General features: G+C 36.1%; 1 protein-coding gene and 1 long non-coding RNA gene across 2 annotated transcripts in view; one reads left to right on the top strand and one right to left on the bottom strand.

Moving 5' to 3' along the window:
* LOC115209299 (tumor necrosis factor ligand superfamily member 10) overlaps positions 1-12,479 on the bottom strand; it is a 321,447-nt gene that overhangs the window by 161,893 nt on the left and 147,075 nt on the right. The gene's annotated exons all lie outside the window — the stretch shown is intronic.
* LOC118762409 overlaps positions 7,683-12,479 on the top strand; it is a 23,721-nt gene continuing 18,924 nt past the window's right edge. Inside the window, exon 1 of the long non-coding RNA XR_004998154.1 lies at positions 7,683-7,776. This is a non-coding gene — a long non-coding RNA (uncharacterized LOC118762409). The remainder of the gene's footprint in view (positions 7,777-12,479) is intronic.

Here is a 12,479-nt window from a genome sequence, read left to right as displayed (position 1 = left end):
TTTTATTTTTCATAATGAAACAAAACTAAGAGTAAGATGGAAAATAATGTTTATATTTGTATATTTCCTCTTCACTTATATGTGAAAAGTGTTCTACATTTTTTAATTGTAAAATCTTTGATCAGATCCTCAGAATTAATTCTACTTAACACATCTGCTTTTATACGTAGTAGAGATAAGGCATTCTGAGTATTATTTTTGCAAGATTAAAGATTATGCTGTGAACCATTTACCATTTATGTGGTGCCACACTTCCCTTGTTGCCCTAAGTATGTGCTTATTTTGCTTAGCGGTTAATCCAGCACTGATGTCAACCTTCGCCTGTTTCCAAGTGAGGTAACAATTCGCTTGTCTATCAACTTATTTCTTTATTGCCCACAAGAGGCTAAGCATAGAGGGGACAAACAAGGACAGACAAAGGGATTAAGTCGGTTATATCAACCCCACTGCATAACTGGTACTTATTTAATCGACCCCAAAAGGATGAAAGGCAAAGTCGACCTCGGCGGAATTTGAACTCAGAACGTAACGGCAGACGAAATACGGCTACGCATTTCCTTATTGCCCACAAGGGGCTAATCATAGAGGGGACAAACAAGGACAGACAAAGGGATTAAGTCGGTTATATCGACCCCACTGCACAACTGGTACTTATTTAATCGACCCCAAAAGGATGAAAGGCAAAGTCAACCTCGGCGGAATTTGAACTCAGAACGTAACGGCAGATGAAATACGGCTACGCATTTCGCCCGGCGTGCTAATGTTTCAGCCAGCTCGCCGCCTTTGTCTATCAACTGCCAAACAACCCAGACGGGGTTACATGGGGAACTGAGAACAAGCATCTTTTGAAAGAGCCTTTTGTTTACAGAGATCAAGCAACACATCAAGAAATATCAGGAAGGCATGCTTTCACTGTGAACTGTAAGCAAACTGCCGCATGCAGAACCATCTGTGAGGCCATTGTTTACAATCAATAAACACACATACAGACAGGCATACATACATACATACATATATATGTGTGTGTGTGTGTATCATCGTCATTTAACATCCACTTTCCATGCCGGCATGGGTTAGATAGTTCGACAGGATCTGGCAAGGCCAGGAGCCATACCAGGCACCACTGTTTGTCTTGGTATGGTTTCCATGGCTGGATGCCTTTCCAGTATTTACATACATACACTCTGGAAATAGGTGAGGGGTTGCAGCAAAAAGAACATCCTGCTGTCGAAAATATACCCCAATAAACTCCATCTAACTCATGCTGGCATGGAAAAGTGGATGTTAAAACGGGGATGATGATGATACGACAGGCTTCTTTCAGTTTCCGTCATTCAAAACTACTCCTGAAGATTTAGTCAACAAGAAGTCACCTACACAAGGTATCACACAGTAAAACTCAACCTAAAACCCTGTGATATGGAAGCAACCTCCTTAACCAAACACACACACAATGACACAAATCAACGCATGATAGAGAAAAGCCCTTAGAAGACAAAATTCTTTAATACTAGTGTCCACTCCTGAATGTTGTGCTCCACTTCAATTTATACAAAGAGACTGATTGGCATAGGAAAACTAAGAGTCCCTGTCCCCAGCCACACACACACACACACACACACACAAACATACACTCAAGTATATCGATTTTAGAGAACTGTCATTATTGCTCCTGTCACATTATATATGCCTGTCGTGTCCTTGACTTATTAAAGTTGGCGATAGAAAACGCAAATTGGAATCTGTGTGAAGACTCGACACTCAGGAACAGAATTAAGTGTATCAAGAGAACTACAAGTAAGTTAACAGGTGTCATGAGTGGAAGAGTGTAAACTAGTTTTAGTCTTGCTACCAGCATGGAAAATTGACTGCTGGACTGATAATGGCAGTCATACACTTACACTCATAATCATATACAAGTATCTATACATGTACATAGACACATATATACATACAGCTGTACATGTGTATACATGTGTGCATATATATATATATATATATATGCATATATGATACATATATATACACCCACATACACATCATGTATCTATATGTACTTACACACACATACATATATATGTACTTACACACACACACATACATACATATATATATATATATGTACTTACACACGCATACATATATATATATGTACTTACACACGCATACATATATATATATGTACTTACACACGCATACATATACATATATGTACTTACACACGCATACATATATATATATGTACTTACACACACATACATATATATATACTTACACACATACATATATATATACTTACACACATACATATATATATACTTACACACATACATATATATATATATGTACTTACACACACATACATATATATATATATGTACTTACACACACATACACATACATACATACATATATATATTATATATATGTACATATGTCCATATATAATAACACACAAACATAAACACATGCACACACAAATACAGATATTTACAAATTGAATATCAGTGTTTCTCCACTAACTACTTTACTTATCATGATGACACACCCAACTAATAGATTTTAACAAATTCACTCGGAAATTAAACTGTCATCCCAATATTTGTACACTTTTCTCCTAGTCTTACTCTTTATTGACTTTCCTTAACACACACAGACAAATAGTTACCTGCAATTTTCAGGTGTCATATCAGGTAAGAACATTATCAGGTTTCAACAAATACAGTTTCATTATATATCTCTTTCTGGGAGAAGGGGACAGAGATGGATAGAGAAGGGATGTTTTGTTGCTGTTGTTGCTATGGTTGTTGAGATCTTTAAGTCAGCCCTAATTGGACAGACCAATGAGCAAAGGTCATCCAATTTGTGTGTGTGTGTGTATCAAAAGGCAGTATCATTGTTAGGAGAGGGTGGTCTACCCTAGGTGATGCTTTTATGGGTGTGGCACTTTTAGGTCTGTGATATAAGGCGGCAAGCTGGCAGAAATGTTAGCACACCGGGCGAAATGCGTAGCCGTATTTCATCTGCTGCTATGTTCTGAGTTCAAATTCCACTGAGGTCGACTTTGCCTTTCATCCTTTCGGGGTCGATAAAATGAGTACCAGTTGCGTACTGGGGTCAATACAATTGACTTAATCCATTTGTCTGTCCTTCTTTGTCCTCTCTGTGTTTAGCCCCTTGTGGGTAGTAAAGAAATAGGTATAAGCCTGTGTAAGCTTGAAGGGCCCAAGGTGATGGTTGAATTTTTCAGTCTGCTGTATAAGTCCGTATAGGCTCATGAACCTTTTGCAGGTGGGGCAAACTAAAGGGCTGCACTCCCTACTTGTTGGCACACATACCAGCTACACCACTGTAAGGAACTACGTCATTAAATGTGACATTCCACAGTTTGTTAAATGGTAGATTGTGATTTGAGCATAGTTTGCCTGCTATTTCTAGCAGGTGGTGCAACTGCATGGAGACTCCCTTGTGAGTTCAAGCAAGAGGGTATATTAGAGAAGTAGGGTTGTGTATTCTTAGTATACCAGCTTCATTTTACTTACTTAACATGTTGTTTTGCCATATGTCAAGCCTGATCAAGCAGAAAGGTCTACATCAATAGAAAAGAGATGTAGCAGTGACCATTTCCATCTAATCTTTTTAGAACAAGGATCAGCAATGGTAAAGCCATTAGAAGAGGTCTTTGTGAAAACTTTTCCGATTTGCAGGTGTGGCTGTGAGGTAAGCAGTTGGTTCCAGGTTCAGTCCCACTGCATGGAACCTTCAACAAGTGTCTTCTACTATAGCCTCTGGCCAACTAAAGCCTTGTGAGCAGATTTGGTTGATGGAAACTGAAAGAAGCCTCTCGTGTATATAGATATGCATGTGTGGTGTGTGTGTGTGTATGTTTGTTCCCCCCAACACTACTTGACAACTGATGTTGGTTTGTTTACATCCCCTTCACTTAGCCATTCAGCAAAAAGAAATTGATAGAATAAGAACCAGGCTTAAAGAAATAAACTAAGTACTGGGGAGGGGGGGTGATTCATTTAACTAAGAAATTCTTCAAAGCAGTGCTCCAGCATGGCCACAGTCTAATGACTGAAACAAGTAAAAAATAACAGATGAAAGTTTGCAAGCCATTCAATAATCGATGGCTTTTAAATAGACTTTCACATCAGGATTTGTTTAATTATTTAATCCCTAGGATGGAAAATAAAAGCAGTCATGATGATGATGATGATGATGACAAAAACGATGACAACTATGATGATAACAATGATGATGATGATGATGGCGATGATGATGATGATGATGATAACAACAATGACAACTATGATGATGATGACAATGATGATGCTGACTATAATGACAACAACGATGATGATGATGATGATAGTGATAATTACAACGATAATGATGATGATGATGATAATGACAATGGTGATGATAAGGATAACGATTCCAATGTCAATAATGATGGCGGTGATGACAAAGATGATGGTGAGTGCTTTTAATGTATCACACGAGTGCAAGGTTTATTTTTTGCAACAAAGAGCAATCTTTGCGACAATTTATTTGAAAATAAATTTTTAAATACATTTTATATTTGATAAAATAAAACTCATAAAAACTGTCGATGTGTCATAACAACTTTTATATCTTATTTAATGTTAGCATAAATCATAAAACACAGAAAATGTCTAACTTAATGTGCTTTTCCTAAGTTTAGATGGCAGGGCTTGATTTGACTGTCATTTCAAGCACATTGTTGGCTCACAAGGGATCTTTTCGGTTTGAACGGCAGTTTTTAACATAATTTCTAGGTAACTAAAAAAATTTGAACTTCGTATACTAGTAGAATGTGTTTATAAAACATCTTTTTCTCTTGGCTTTATTGAGAAAATTCTATAGTTTGTAAGATATTGTTTTTTTCTTCAATTTATGCAATTTCAACCAATCAAATACGTCCTTTGAGGTAAAAAACATTCTGTGCCGTATGAATATGTCCCTCGTTTAAGAAACAAATTGGGTTTATTTACATTTGAGAAGAAAAAAAGATACCCTTCCCCTAACCCTAACCGTAAAACAGATTGAAATGCAATAGATCGATACTAGGGTCATAATTATGGGTGACAATTTCATGACACAGCTAGAAAAAAACTGCCATTCAAACCAAAAGGATCCCTCACATGTTGACATTACTAATATAGATCTACTTCGTAAATGTACTTAATGACATTTATAAATGGGAAGGGTTATAAATATATCAACACCAGAAATATTATTGACGCATATTTCATAAAACTTCCAAACACAAATAAACAAGAGAGACACAATATGATCACATGGCCTGCTAGAAACTGCAACAACAAAAAAAAAAACTTCCTTAAAATTATATTAAATTATCTTAAATAATATAAAAATAGGGGAAGGACACATCAGCTAATGAAGCAGTTTTAGATAAAGATAATGACCGGATGTTTATCAGTGGGGTTAATGAGTGCATTACGTTTATCTCGTAAAAGTGTAAATGGATATGAGAGATAAGCGTAACGGATTGGGAAGTGGTTGCGTAATTGGGTAAGCCCGTGTGTTTATAAATAAGCATGTGTGTATGTTTGTAAATATGTATATGAGTGTGTTTAACATCATCAACATTAGCATCATTTTAATATCTCATATTTCCATGTTTACCATAAGTCAACCAGATTTCATTGAGTCAGATTTTCTATGGCTGGATGCCCTTCTTGTTGCCAACTTCTGCCTGCTCACTACATGTTGGACATGTTGGAAAAAATGATGGTTGCTTACAGCCATCATGTGGCAACAAGATAAGAGGAGACACACGCACACACACAATAAGGTTCTTTTAGTTTCGAATTATCAAATCCACTCATAAGACTTTGCTTGGCTCAGAGCATTAGAAATCACTTCCCAAAGATGCTGTGCTGTGAGTGATGTGTGTGTGTGTGTGTGTATGTGTGTGTGTGTGTGTGTGTGTGTGTGTGTGTGTGTAAAATGAAACTTCAAAGTTACTGTCAATAAAATTCTTGCTTAAGAATAAGCTTGTACTCTACAAAAGTATAGAGTAACCCATCAGATTAATGTAAAGTTATTTTTATTATAACTGAACATAAAAACAAGCATTTATATATATATATAATATATATATATATATATATATATACAGAGAGAGGGGAGAGAGAGAGAGAGGGAGAGAGAGAGAGGGAGAGAGAGAGGGAGAGAGAGAGGGGGAGAGAGAGGGGGAGAGAGAGGGGGAGAGAGAGGGGGAGAGAGAGAGTCAATCCAAACATGAACAAGCAAGAAAAAACAACAATGTGAGGACGTGGAATAAGTACAGTGTTGTTGGACGCTCAGGAAAGGAAAGGAAAGAAAGAGGATTTCATGTTTTGAGCGGAGCTCTTCATCAGAAATATATTAAAAGTCTAAAGAAAGGAAGATAGAGAAAGAAAATCGCCAACGATACACATGCGGTCACATATTGAAATATATATATACACACGCACACAAACACAAAAATACAGTAGTAAGATACTGTGCAAAAGAATATTGTCTCTCCAAGCCTCTTAAAATATATTTGCATGAGTGTCCAAAATGAGAAGTGGACATATCAGTGGGTGTATATTAGGTGTGGTTGTCTGTGCTCAAAAGTGGAACTGTATATGCAAGTGCAGTTACTTTTCCTATTATTCATATTTGATTGATAAATTAACGAGAGGAAGTAAAGCAGTAACAATGACCTTCATGACTATGATAGGGCCTCAGAAACAGCATGTGGGTGTGGGAAGTGTGAAAGCCAGGCGTATCAGGTAAAAGCCCTCCAATGGACTCACACAAATTTTCTGGTAACACAATCTTATTGACAAGGTTTCGGTTGACTTGTCACACTGCTGTTATGGTCAAAGATACTTACCCAAGGTGCCACACATAAGCATTGAACTTAATCCATGAGATTGCAAAATAAACTTCTTAACCATACAGCCATGCTTACCCACCCAATATTACTCAGGAAGTCAAGAGCAAAACAAAAAAAAAAACATAAAAGGAACAAGGAAAAGGAAAGGATGAATTGATATGAAATTAAGGTGTAGGTGTGTGGTTTTATTGTCAAGAAATTGCTTCTCAACCATATGGTTCCAGGTTTAGTCATACAGCAAGATACTGTGGATAAGCATCTTCTAGTAAAGCCCTGGGCTAACACAAGCCTTGTGAGTGAATTTGGTTGATGGAGACTGAAAGAAGCTCATCATATATGCATGTGTATGTGTGTGTGTGTGTATATATATATATGTAAAATGAAACTTTGTGGTTATCGTTATATATATATGTATGTATGTGTGTGTGGCACGTAAAAAGCACCCACTACACTCATGGAGTGGTTGGCGTTAGGAAGGGCATCCCGCTGTAGAAACACTGCAAGATCAGAATGGAGCCTGGTGCAGCCTCCTGGCTTCCCAGACCCCAGTCGAACCGTCGAACTGTCCAACCCATGTTAGCATGGAAAACGGATGTTAAACGATGATGATGATGATATATATATATATATATACACGCATATGTACGTATTGGTTAGGCGTTGCAAGACTAATAACCTGGTGTAGAACTCAAGTAAATTGTTGCACTTCATATTCAAGGTTCCAATGAAGCATAAAGGTGTCACTCAGGCACTCACCTATGAGTCTACTGCAGCCTAAAGCAGAAACAGCCATAAGCTAATGAAGCTCATAAGATAATTGTTTACTCCTTTGTCATATCATATTCTCATATATATATGTGTGTGTGTATGTCTGTGTGTGTCTGTGTATAGTATATGTAAGTGAGTGTGTAAGTTTGTGTCTCCTTGTCTTGACATCATGTAACACTATCACACAAGCAGGGTCTTTCATTTCCAATCTTCCATGTAAACATGTCTGGTCACGGGGAAATATTAGACAGAATCTGAAAGAAGCTCATCACATAAATATGTGTGTGTGTGTGTCTGTGACTCCAATCACCACTTGACAACCAGGGTTGGTGTGTTTGCATCCCCATAACTTAGCGATTCGGCAAGAGATCAATAGAATGGATAGCAGAATAAATACTAGGGTTAATTCTTCAACTAGAAATACCTTAAGGCAGTGCCTCAGCATGGCCTCAGCCTAATGACTGAAACAAGTAAAGGATAAAAGATGAGTACAATTAACAGGACAAAGAGAGCAAAATTTTTCCCTTTTCTCTCTTTATTTATAATTTTAAAATGGTTATTTTTTCTTTCCAATTTCCAGCGTCTCAGTAATTTTCTCTATTGAATCTCCAGGGTTCCACGATGTCAAAAAGACTGAGAACCATGGGTAGTGAATCAATATTTATCAAATTCCTCTGGTAAATTTACCTATGAGAGAAAGAGAGAGTAGTAATCTGTCTGAACAGAATTTCTCTCTGATCAGATCAACACCATAGGAAATAAAATTGATAAGCATTGTTAATAATGGGTTGTTGTAGTTCATAAACTTATATCAATTCATCACTAACATTTATTTCAAGTGAATGAGAAATAAAGTGTATGTCATGTGAAATGACTTGAGTGGAAAAGGTATCGGCTTACCAACTCATAGAACACAAATTCAAATCCAGTACACTCATCCCTGTGCATATTTGAGCAGCACTCCCAACTTTTTCATGGTTCAGTTCACTTTGATGCTGAGAATAGCTATGGAATCTTCAAAGGAATTTCCTCTGTACTAGACAAGTGGCCCCAGGACTTGTCTCCTGTACTTGCCAAAATGATTAAAATAATATTAAGTCACTGTGCTAAATGTTGTTTTTTCATTACCGAATAATTATCTTTAATTAAACTCCATGATGGTGACTGTATTAATTGTGTTAACACTAGCTTAACATACAAAGAGAGGTTAACTGTTTAATACATTTACATACTATGGAAGAAGCTGAGATAAGCTCTGGCTTTGAAGAATCTTATGAAATCCTGGTAGTATTTAAAATGACTTTAGGAATAAAATACGCTCAGGTGCCAAAAAAAAGCTGGTGCTATGAAAAAAAAAAGTGGTTTTCTGTATACTCTGTCTATCCATCTATCTATCGACCTGCCCTTCTGTCTATCTATTCTGCCCTTCTATCTATCTATTGATCTGCCCTTCTGTCCGTCTACTTATTTCTCTACCTATCAACTTTTATACCTACATCCATGTCCATATCCTTTTATTATTTCCACCTTACTGAAGGTGGAGGTGTTGTTTTCAGTCGTGTTTGTTTGTTTGTCTGTGGACAAAATATCTCAAGAACTGCTGGATGAATTCAGAGGAAACTTTCAGGGATGTTTGGCCTCATGACTGGCACAAACTAATTAGATTTTGGGATTGATCCAATACTAGACAAAGATTCTAGATTATCTTTCCCGTTTTTTTACTTAATTTTTGCAAGTGGTTGGATTCATTTTTAGTATTCTCATTTGAGAGAGCAGTTGAGTATATTTCAGATATACTCATTTTTAAAATCATCTCTGGCTAATAATTGAAAGGACGTTGGTGTTGCTTTGGTGGAGGTTTGCGCTCTCTGAGTGCTCTTGTTACCCTTAACCTCTTTTTTTCACTTCTTATTTTATTTTGATTTATTTTATGTCACTCTGTAAAGTGGTTGGCATTAGGAAGGGCATTCAGTTATAGAAACAGTGTCCAAAGCAGACATTCGAACAAGATTCAGTCCTCTAACTCATCAGATCTGCTTGAACCAACCAACGCATGCCAGCATGGAAGATGAACATTAAACGATGATGATGATATGCTAGCATGGTTATAAGTTTAAACATAATACATATGATTGTATGAAAGGATGGATGAATGAATGGACAGACAGACAGGCAGACAGTCAGACAGACAGATAAATGTATTAGGTGGGGGTGTGATATACTATATCAAAATTACTGTAATACAGTATCCATTGATTTGATGATTCTCCAGTAAGAATTTCTGAATAATGACAATATAACATTCTTAATCATCCATGAACGCTCTATGCGTGTGTGTGTGTGTATGTGTGAGTGCGTGTGTGAGTGCGTGTGTGTATGTGTGTGTGTGTGTGAGTGTGTGTGTGTGTGTGCATGTGTTTGTGATGTATAAGTTTGAGCATGCAAGTGCCTGCATGAACATCTATGAATGCGATGTATTTACATGTAGCTATGGTAGCCAAACGGCTATGTTTGAGATAAATATGATTATCATCGGACCACTTAGTCTAATCTTGGTTTCTTATTATATTAGCTTGAATGGTTTCTTGGTAACTATATCCTTTAAAAAGACAAACTCACTCAAGTCTAATCATGAAGTGATATTGCTTGGCTTGAAGAACGATACTTTCATCAATTCATCTCACAGTTAAAATGAAATAAACAATAAATATTAAATGAAGCCTGCGTTCTTTTTTTTTTTTTTATTATCAAATATAGAAGAGACAGTGAGAGGCTGAATTTCTAAATGCTGAGAATGAGGTCAGCTGATTATGTCAAGTGATGGTCGGTTGGTACTTAAGAAGGGTTTGGTTTGTTAGTCTTGAGATGAGAATTGCTTAATAGGCACCAAGCAATGATGGGTGCATTTCAATAAATTTTGTGATTTGTACAATATAAATCAAATTAAAGTAATTTAGGTTTACTAGACAATTAAGATGTATTTTTCTGGTTCAGTCCCACTGCACAGCACCTTCAGCAAGAGTCCTCCAGGACAGCTTGGAGGCCTACCAATGCCTTGTGATTGAAATTGGTACACAGCAACTGTGTGGAAGGCCAATTTGTCAGAAAAAGCAAAAGAAAATGACAACATCAGATCTAGAAAGCTCTTAAACAAACTGAATAATCCACCAGAAGAAGATTTGATTTCGTTTTTCTCAAACAAGAAAAACTCCGACCAAGATCAAAAAGTTAACAGAAGAAATGACAGATGGTTATATATACATACACACACACACACACATATATATAAATATATATATACATACACACACACATATATATATACAAATACACACACATATTATATACATACACATACACACACATATTATATATATACACATACACACACATATATATACACATACACACACATTATATATATATACACATACACACATTATATATATACACATACACACATATATATATACACATACACACACATTATATATATACACATACACACACAGATATATACACATGTATGTATATATATATATATATATATATATATTGGTGCAGCCTCCTGGCTTCCCAGACCCCGGTTGAACCGTCCAACCCATGCTAGCATGGAAAACGGACGTTAAACAATGATGATGAAGATTTATATTCAACATATTCCCCTCTCAGATTCACACACTTATTGCTGTGGTCCTTCAGTTTTTCTAAGCCCTGTAACAGAACTAGGAAGGTTGGGCTTTCACAATACCCTTAAAGCCAAGAACTTTTCAGCTCCCCCTTGTGTGTGTATATACACACACATATATATATATACACACATGCACCAAGCTTTACATGCGTTAGTCATTTAGTTTGTGAGAGTATTGAATATGCACCCAACAAAAATACATTTACAGTGGCAGTGCAGTGAATGAGTAAGCATGTCTGTGCATCTACATCAAATTAACGAGCATCCTTTCAGGAGAATAAATATTTAAATGTACGTATAAAATATGAAGTTATAACGATCTTTATGTAAATGATATTGATTTGTAGCATTGGCACAGGGCCACAAATTTGTATGGAAGTGAGTGGAGTCAATTAAATTGGATCCAGAACATGACTGCTATGTATTTTATGGATATTAGTGGAAGGAAAGACGAAAGTATCATATATATACACACATATCTGTCAATCTGTATGTCTATTTATATAACTACATCTTTCTGTGTATATTTATGATATCCATGTATGTAGGTATTTTTGTAGGTACATGTGTGTCTATATATATATATATGATGATGATGATGATATATATATATTCAAACACATACACCAGCATGTATGTGTGTATATAATGTATATATTATATATATATATTACACAATTATATATACATAAATATAAACACACAAAACGCAGATAGCTAGAAAAATGGGAAGATAGATATTTATATACACACATGCATCTACATATATGCATACATACATATACACACACATTTATGTATGTAAGCACACACACACACACATATATGTATGCACACACACATTTATATGTATGCGCACACACACACATTTATATATGTGCACACACACACACACACATTTATATATGTATACACACAGACACACACACATTTTGAAGTATCAAAATGGTAGAGACGTTGTGAATGTCAGTTAGTTCATCTTTTGAAAACATTTTTCATGCTCAAAATTGTTGAAGCATAGAATAAACTACCTGCATCAGTTGTTAGATGTCAGGACACAATTTCCTTTAAAAATTTACCAACACCACCCCTGACATACCT

Source organism: Octopus sinensis, linkage group LG3 (genome assembly GCF_006345805.1).
Source record: "Octopus sinensis linkage group LG3, ASM634580v1, whole genome shotgun sequence".
Classification (NCBI taxonomy): Eukaryota; Metazoa; Mollusca; class Cephalopoda; order Octopoda; family Octopodidae; genus Octopus; species Octopus sinensis.
The sequence above is the reverse complement of the archived record's forward strand: the minus strand, read 5'-3'. Positions and strand labels throughout refer to the sequence as shown.